This window comes from Chrysemys picta, chromosome 12, assembly GCF_011386835.1.
Source record: "Chrysemys picta bellii isolate R12L10 chromosome 12, ASM1138683v2, whole genome shotgun sequence".
In the NCBI taxonomy this organism is placed as follows: Eukaryota; Metazoa; Chordata; order Testudines; family Emydidae; genus Chrysemys; species Chrysemys picta.
Genome location: NC_088802.1, coordinates 39,797,302 through 39,804,569, shown reverse-complemented (window position 1 = coordinate 39,804,569; position 7,268 = coordinate 39,797,302).

Genomic DNA, 7,268 nt, shown 5'->3' with positions numbered 1-7,268 from the left:
ATTAGGAAAGCGATAGATAATAAGACAGAAAATAACACAATGCCACTAGAAAATCCAGGGTATGCCCACTCACTGAATACTGTGTGCAGTTCTGGTCACCCCACCTCAAAAAAAAAAAAAAAAAAAAAAAAAAGATGTATTAGAATTGGAAAAGGTACAGAGAAGGGCAACAGAAATGATTGGGGTATGGAACAACTTCCATGCAAGGAGATATTAAAAAGACTGGGACTGTTCATCTTAGAAAAGAGATGACGGTGGGAGGATATGATAGAGGTTTATAAAATCATGAACGGTGTGGAGAAAGTGAATAAGGAAGTGTTATTTACCCCTTCACATAACACAAGAACCAAGGGTCACTCAATGAAATTAGCAGGCAGCAGATTTAAAACAAACAAAAGGAAGCATAGGCACTGACTCCGTGGGTGCTCCAGAGCTAGAACACCATGGAAAAAAAATAGTGGATGGTCAGCACCCACCAGCCACCCGCCGATCAACTGCTTGGCGAGTCGCGCTGTTCAACTGCTCAGCGGTGGGCAGGAAATGCTGAGGGCGGGCATGGGAAGAGACAGAGCAAGGGTAGGGCGCACTCGAAGGGGCGGGGGGTGGGGGCCGGGAAGAGGCAGAGTGGAGGTGGGCCTCGGGGCAAAGCAGAGGTGGAGCACCCAACCAGAAAGAATTCGGTGCCTGTGAAAGGAAGTACTTCTTCACACAACACTCAGGCAACCTGTGAAACTTATTGCTATGGGATGTAGTGAAGGCCAAAAGTATAACTGGGTTCAAAAGAAAATTAGATAAGTTCACGGAGGACAGGTCCATCAATGGCTATTAGCCAAGATGTTCAGGGATGCAACTCCTTGCTCCAGATGTCCTCAAACATCTGACTGCCAGAAGCTGGGACTGGACTACAGGGGATCGATCACTTGATCACTCCCTGTTCTGTTCATTCTCTCTGAACCATCTGGCATTGGCCACTGCTGGAAGACAGGATACTGGTCTAGATGGATCATTGGTCTGACCCCATACAGCCATTATGGTCTTCTCCTTATTTAATTTTTTTAGAATTCCATCAGACAGATACCAGGGTGATGAGTGAAGTATAGATTAGACAAAGAGACATATGGAAAAAGAACAGCATGTTAATAACCCTCTTCAAATCTGGGGAATCTACAGTTGCCTAACGCCCTAGATTGGGAGCTCTCTGGGGCAGGGACTGCTTTTGTGTTCTTTGTTTGTACAGTGCATAGCACAATTGGACCCTACTGCCTGTCTGGATAACTTACAGAAATAATAATAATTAAAAATGAAATGTGAGCCGGAGCTAAACCTCCATACTTTCCCATGTCCCTAATGTAAAAAATGACTTTATCTACACAAACGTACACATTTTGAAACCCCCTACTCCAGGAATGTGCACTTCCACACAGTAAACATTTCATTCGCTCGAGCAATGAGACCTGAGGCTACAGACTGTTATGAGCCTAACACATGCTCTGCTATTTGGAGCTTATCATTTAATTAAAAATAATGCATGAGTTTTGGGGCCAAACCAATGAGCTAAAGCAAACTGTTCTTCTTTCCTCTCTCCCGTCTGCCTTTATTTCTTTGTGGCTGGCATGCAGAGGAATAGAACACCGTAACCTTGCTTTCTGGCACAAAAGTGCTATAAACCGTCAATAAATTTTACTGACTTTCCAGTGACCTTCATGAGGACTGGAAGAGTCACATTTCACACCAAAGATGGAGCTGTAAATATTTTATCTGTGCAGTAAACACAGTGCAGACAGCAGCACCTTACTCATTTCCCCGGGACTGCTCTGTGAACATTGCCACCTCGCTGAGGAGGAGATTTATCTGCTGCTTCGAGACGAATCCCAGCACAAAGGCGAGAGCAGCTCACAGAGAGCTGAGTATCTTATTCACAGCAGCCTCCTGTCACTGGCAGCTGCTGCCTCATTATAGAGCAGCTCCCCAGGTTTTTGAGAAAGACAGCAGCCTGGGTTGAATTAGAGTGGGAGGCAGACTGTCCCCAGGGCGTGGATATTCTCTGTTACCTCAACGGGGCCCCGATCCAGCAAATCACTGAAGTATGTTCTTAACTTTAAACGCACGAGTAGTCCGACTAAGCTGGGATTTCTCACACGCTTTAAATTAATCATGTGCTTAAGTGCTTTTCCTGAATCAGGGCCCCAGTCTCCAGAGTGAATTGTCCTGGTCCACTCAACAAAATTAATTTTTCTAGAGTACAATTAATACATATTTTTCCATTATTGTAGATCTTTTTAATGGCATACATTGCCAACTCAACCACCAGCTGATATGGCACTCACTAATATGAATAGAGAAAGGCTAAGCAAAACAAGAATATAGAACACAGATCACAGCTCAGATTAGGCAGCCCCATAATTCGTGAGAGGATGACTGGGCTTTAGTGAATGAGCTGTGGGAAAACATGCAAAAGCCAGAGACAAACCATTAACCTCAAACTGAAATGACATTGTCCCCTATGGAGAAAGGTGTCTCTCATTTATATGCTGTATAAGTAACATCTGCACACTTACCTGAGTACAGCAGTTCTTCACTAAGCAATCCTATGTCTATTTGTGTATGAAAACTCAACACCAGCTATTCATGGACTCATAGTAACCCATGTGTGTAATGCTATTACATCAATGCCTGTGTATATACATATGCAGAACAATACAGTATCAGCTATGAGTGTTCTTGCCTATCTAAAAATACTACCCTTAAAACCTGTATAACTTTTGCCCGTTTTATATTCCTATAAAGCACAAATATATTAATATAAAAACAAATTGAAAAAAAAGGAAGAAATACAATGCACCTCGCCACTATCCCTATTTAGGAGGAATAAATGCTATTTTGGGGAAATAGTTACTACTATTTCCCCAACTTTATCCCACCAAAAAGTGGTCTGAGTAGCTTAGGCCCATATTGATCAAAATGCTTGAGCAGATGCAAATCCCACTGAAGTTAGGCACTTAAGTGCTTTGTTGAATAATGATGGCCTTAAGAACATGCTCTGCTGACGCATGGCCTTGAAGAAGAGTCCCTGTTTGTACACTAGCATTCAGATGCTGGAAAGTGTGACTTCAATGTTTTACATGTGTGAATTAGACATGCAGTCAGAGAGGCTGCTGGTGTGGCTACGACATACACAGACCTGTAAATGACCATGGCAGAGGCATACCCTGCTCCCTACTCTGCTCTTCAGAATGTTTATTGTGTGGCACTCGCTGGCCAAAGAGATTGGGAATGGGCATAAGGTAGAAAGCCTTTCCACCTCATGGCACTCAAAGGTAGGCCAGCACAGTAGTGACTGAAACCCTGCCAAAACCACTGGGGCCTGATCCAAACCCCACTGGAGTTGGTGGGAGTCTTTTCATTAATTTAATTAGGTTTTCGATCAGGCATCTAGTGGACCTCACAAAAAGTACCAATGTACAGCACTAGTTGGCAGCCTCAGCAGAAGAACTAAGGATGATGTGCATGAGGACTGAGTGCCATCAGGGTGCTTAGTACTGTATAAACAAGAAGGAAGACAGTGTCCCTGTATCACAAGAATACCATACAACTAAAATCTTACAACACAGTCAAAGACTGGCCTCTCTCAGTCAGCTTGAGAGCAGGAAAGTCACACTGTTGTTACCCATGCTGTATCTGTTCCATGGATAAATGGAGGACACCATTCTCCAGAGCTCTGTTAGTCCTGGATCTGTTCACTGCATGGAATTCACTTTTTCCGTTTGGACACAAAAGAGTCTGCTGACTTCACTGTAGAGCAGCCATAGCTGTTCATTTGCAGCAAACCATCATTTAAAATAGTTCCTCCCTCCTAACTATAAAAAGAACAGGAGTACTTGTGGCACCTTAGAGACTAACAAATTTATTAGAGCATAAGCGTTCGTGGGCTACAGCCCACTTCTTCGGATGCATTCTATATGCATTCTATATGCATCCGAAGAAGTGGGCTGTAGCCCACGAAAGCTTATGCTCTAATAAATTTGTTAGTCTCTAAGGTGCCACAAGTACTCCTGTTCTTTTTGCGGATACAGACTAACACGGCTGCTATTCTGAAACCTCCTAACTATGCATCTCAATTAACTAAGCAAATTAGTCTCCTTTCTGCCAAGTCACAGGAACATGGTAACAGAAGGGGAGAAGGCTGAAAGGCCATCAATGACTTCTCTCTGCTGCAGTGGCAGGAAGTCATTTGTATGGGATATGCCTACATGATCGTAACAGAAGCTTTCTGCTCACTGCCCCAGAGGAAGGCAAAAGCCCCTCGGGGTCCCTGCCCAAATGCCTTGAAGAGGCAATGAGACTGGAAGGGGGATTCCCTTCCTGCCCCAGACATGAGAATCAACCCTACTGCATGTGAGCCAGACTCGCCATGATCAAGTAGCTCATCCCAGGACACACCAGCTATTTTAATATCCCCTTAACACAAGGCCACATCTACCGGCCAATCCCATCAGGACACAACACTTTTTAATTTTTTACAGCCATGTTATTTCCTGGGAATAAACTGAAATGCACACGAAGTGGTTGTTACTGTGATTGTACTAGCAATGGGGCTGGATTGGGTTCAGTTCAGTTCCCTCTCCAGACAATCCAACTCCAACAGACAAACCGCCGGCATGTACACTGTCTTCCCCTCTCCCAAATTCTCAATCTACCTCCCAAGTAAGAAAGCCCAGTCTGCCCTAGCAGACAGCCAGCAGCCGCAGTCACCTGTGTGCTGCAGCACCTCCTGCTGCTGACTCTGACAGCTATTTCAGGATCCCTTCTGACCAAAGACCCTGGATCCAAATCACCCTGCCTTACCCCACACCTCCTGACAAGTATGTTCACTTCTAGCTTTTGGGTGGTTTTACAGATCTAGGGCACTGAGAATTTTCATTAGTCCCTAAAGCTTTCCTCCCATTGGCTCACAGCAGCACCCTAGGATCATGGTGATGCTGAATCACTGAGGCAGTCTATACTGCACCCATTTGTCCCTGAGCCCTTCTCTGCAAGACACCCAGCATCAGCCATTCCTAGACAAGGTCTGGTTGACGCAATTCAAAGCTACTTCTAGGCAGCAGCATGTGTTTCTTTACAAATAAAAAGGACAGCAAGGAAAACAAACACTAAAAATTTCCCTGCCATTGCACAGATGATCATCCAGTGTCATCTGCGCACTCAGGGATCCAATCTAAAGCCTATCGAAGAAGCACAACCTCCCATTAAAACATTGCATTCTGCCTATAAAGGGTTAGTTTATGAGAATAAAGGGTTAGTTCTGTCTAGCAAAGGCTCCCCACCCCCCAATTTATTTCTGCAATTGTAATTAAGGCCCTGACAAAGTGGTTTAGCTGCCTGAGTCTTTTGTTCAATTTATTGATTAGCTATTTCTCAGAAGTTCATTACTATCCAGAGGCTGGGAATTGGGAATTGGGTCTGTGAGGTTTTTCAAGGCTTCATCTCTGCTTCAGATGATTAAATGCAGCCACAACACATCCATCCTGCATCGAACAGCTCTGCCCAAGGTCAAACATTCATGCAAAACAGGAGTGCATATCTGCATGTCTAAATATCATCTGCATGAATTTCCAAGATGACATTTTTACAGCCTTCCCAGCAAGTTAAAAAAAAATGTATTTATAAAGGTAACTCGGGTCATCTCTTGATGTTCCCCATACAATATCCTTTAAGGAAAAATATAATAAAAAAACAAACAGGGTAAAACCAACTCCCTTTAACTGGGATTTGGGGGCAAAATCGCAACTGGTATTCATTGGCAAATCTCAGCAGAGTAGGCAAGGTCAAAATGGCAAAGTGGACCATTCATAACAGGTATGAGGCACATGGAATGAGGCTGTGGAGAAATGTGGAACCTCCACTACCGGTGCTGTATTGGCAGAGAAAGGGTTTTAGTGCTGTCAGTTCAGCATCAATATTCACCACCAAAGAACAAAAATACTATTTTTCTTTTCAAACATTCAAAGCCATCTGTCCTGAACTTGGTCCATCGTGCCAAGGTAATTGCAGTGGTGATTTCTGGGGACATAGGCAGGAATTGTCCCTTCAAGTCACAGCAGAGATGCACCAGCAAGGCAGTAAAACTCCATGCCCAACACACCATATTATGCTTGAAGACCGCAGTGTTTTGGGGATGTCAACTTTCCCCTCTTTGGGGGCGAGTGCTAACACTTTGTACAATGGTCGGCACTCTGGAGAGACAGCCTGCTTAATGTACTGACCTCTCCTGAATTCGGAATTTAAAAAAAAAATGCTTTTCTTTCTTTTATAATGAATGCTGTGTTTGTGAAAGCACTGGAAACTGAAATCCAATATCTCATGGACCATAAAGGAATGACCTTGCTAAATCAGACCACTGTTCCTAAAGTAACATCAGTCTTTTGTCATGAAAATACATAGGAATGGAGGGTAACATTTTCAAAAAGGCCTAAGCCCCATTTTCAAATGTGGCACAGGCAATTTGAAAGTCAATGGGATTTAGGGTCCAAAGTGCCTAAGTCACTTTTGAAAACGGGGCTCAGGCTCCTAAGTCATTCAGGTGATTTTGGAAATTTCACCAGTAATAAATTCAGCATTATGATTTCACTGCCAGTTCAACAGACATAAGAAGGGGGGAAAGGGAACTCTACCCAAACCATGCCCACAATTCAGAATAATTAGACATTTCTTATGAAATTATCAGCAATGACAGTTAACTTTTATTTTGACATGTTGTCGTGAGGATTCAGAGTCAACACCACATTGAGGTGAATGGAGTTTGTTCACACACCTCATGTGCATTGTTTATGTCCGCCTCTGCAGACTCAGCAAGACAGCATGACATTCATTAATTTTTGTATGTTCTCTTTCCAGCTCTAACAGCCAGTGAAAATATTTTTAGGAGCAACTAGGCAATGAGGGAAAAACCTTTGTTTAAACAAATATCCTTGATAACAATCTGCATTTTAATATGGCTAAATATAAATGTATACATCTCGGAACAAAGAATGTAGACCACACTTACAGGATGGGGTACTCTATCCTGGGGGACTCTACTCTGAAAAAGGTCACGGCGGATAATCAGCTGCACACAAGTTTCCAGCGCAACACTGTAGCTAAAAGGACTAATCTGATTCTTGGATGCATAAACAGGGGAATCTTGACTAGGAATAGCAAGGTTATTTTAGTTCTGTATTAGGCTCTGGTGTGACTGCTGCCGGAATACTGTGTCCAGTTCTGGTGTCCAC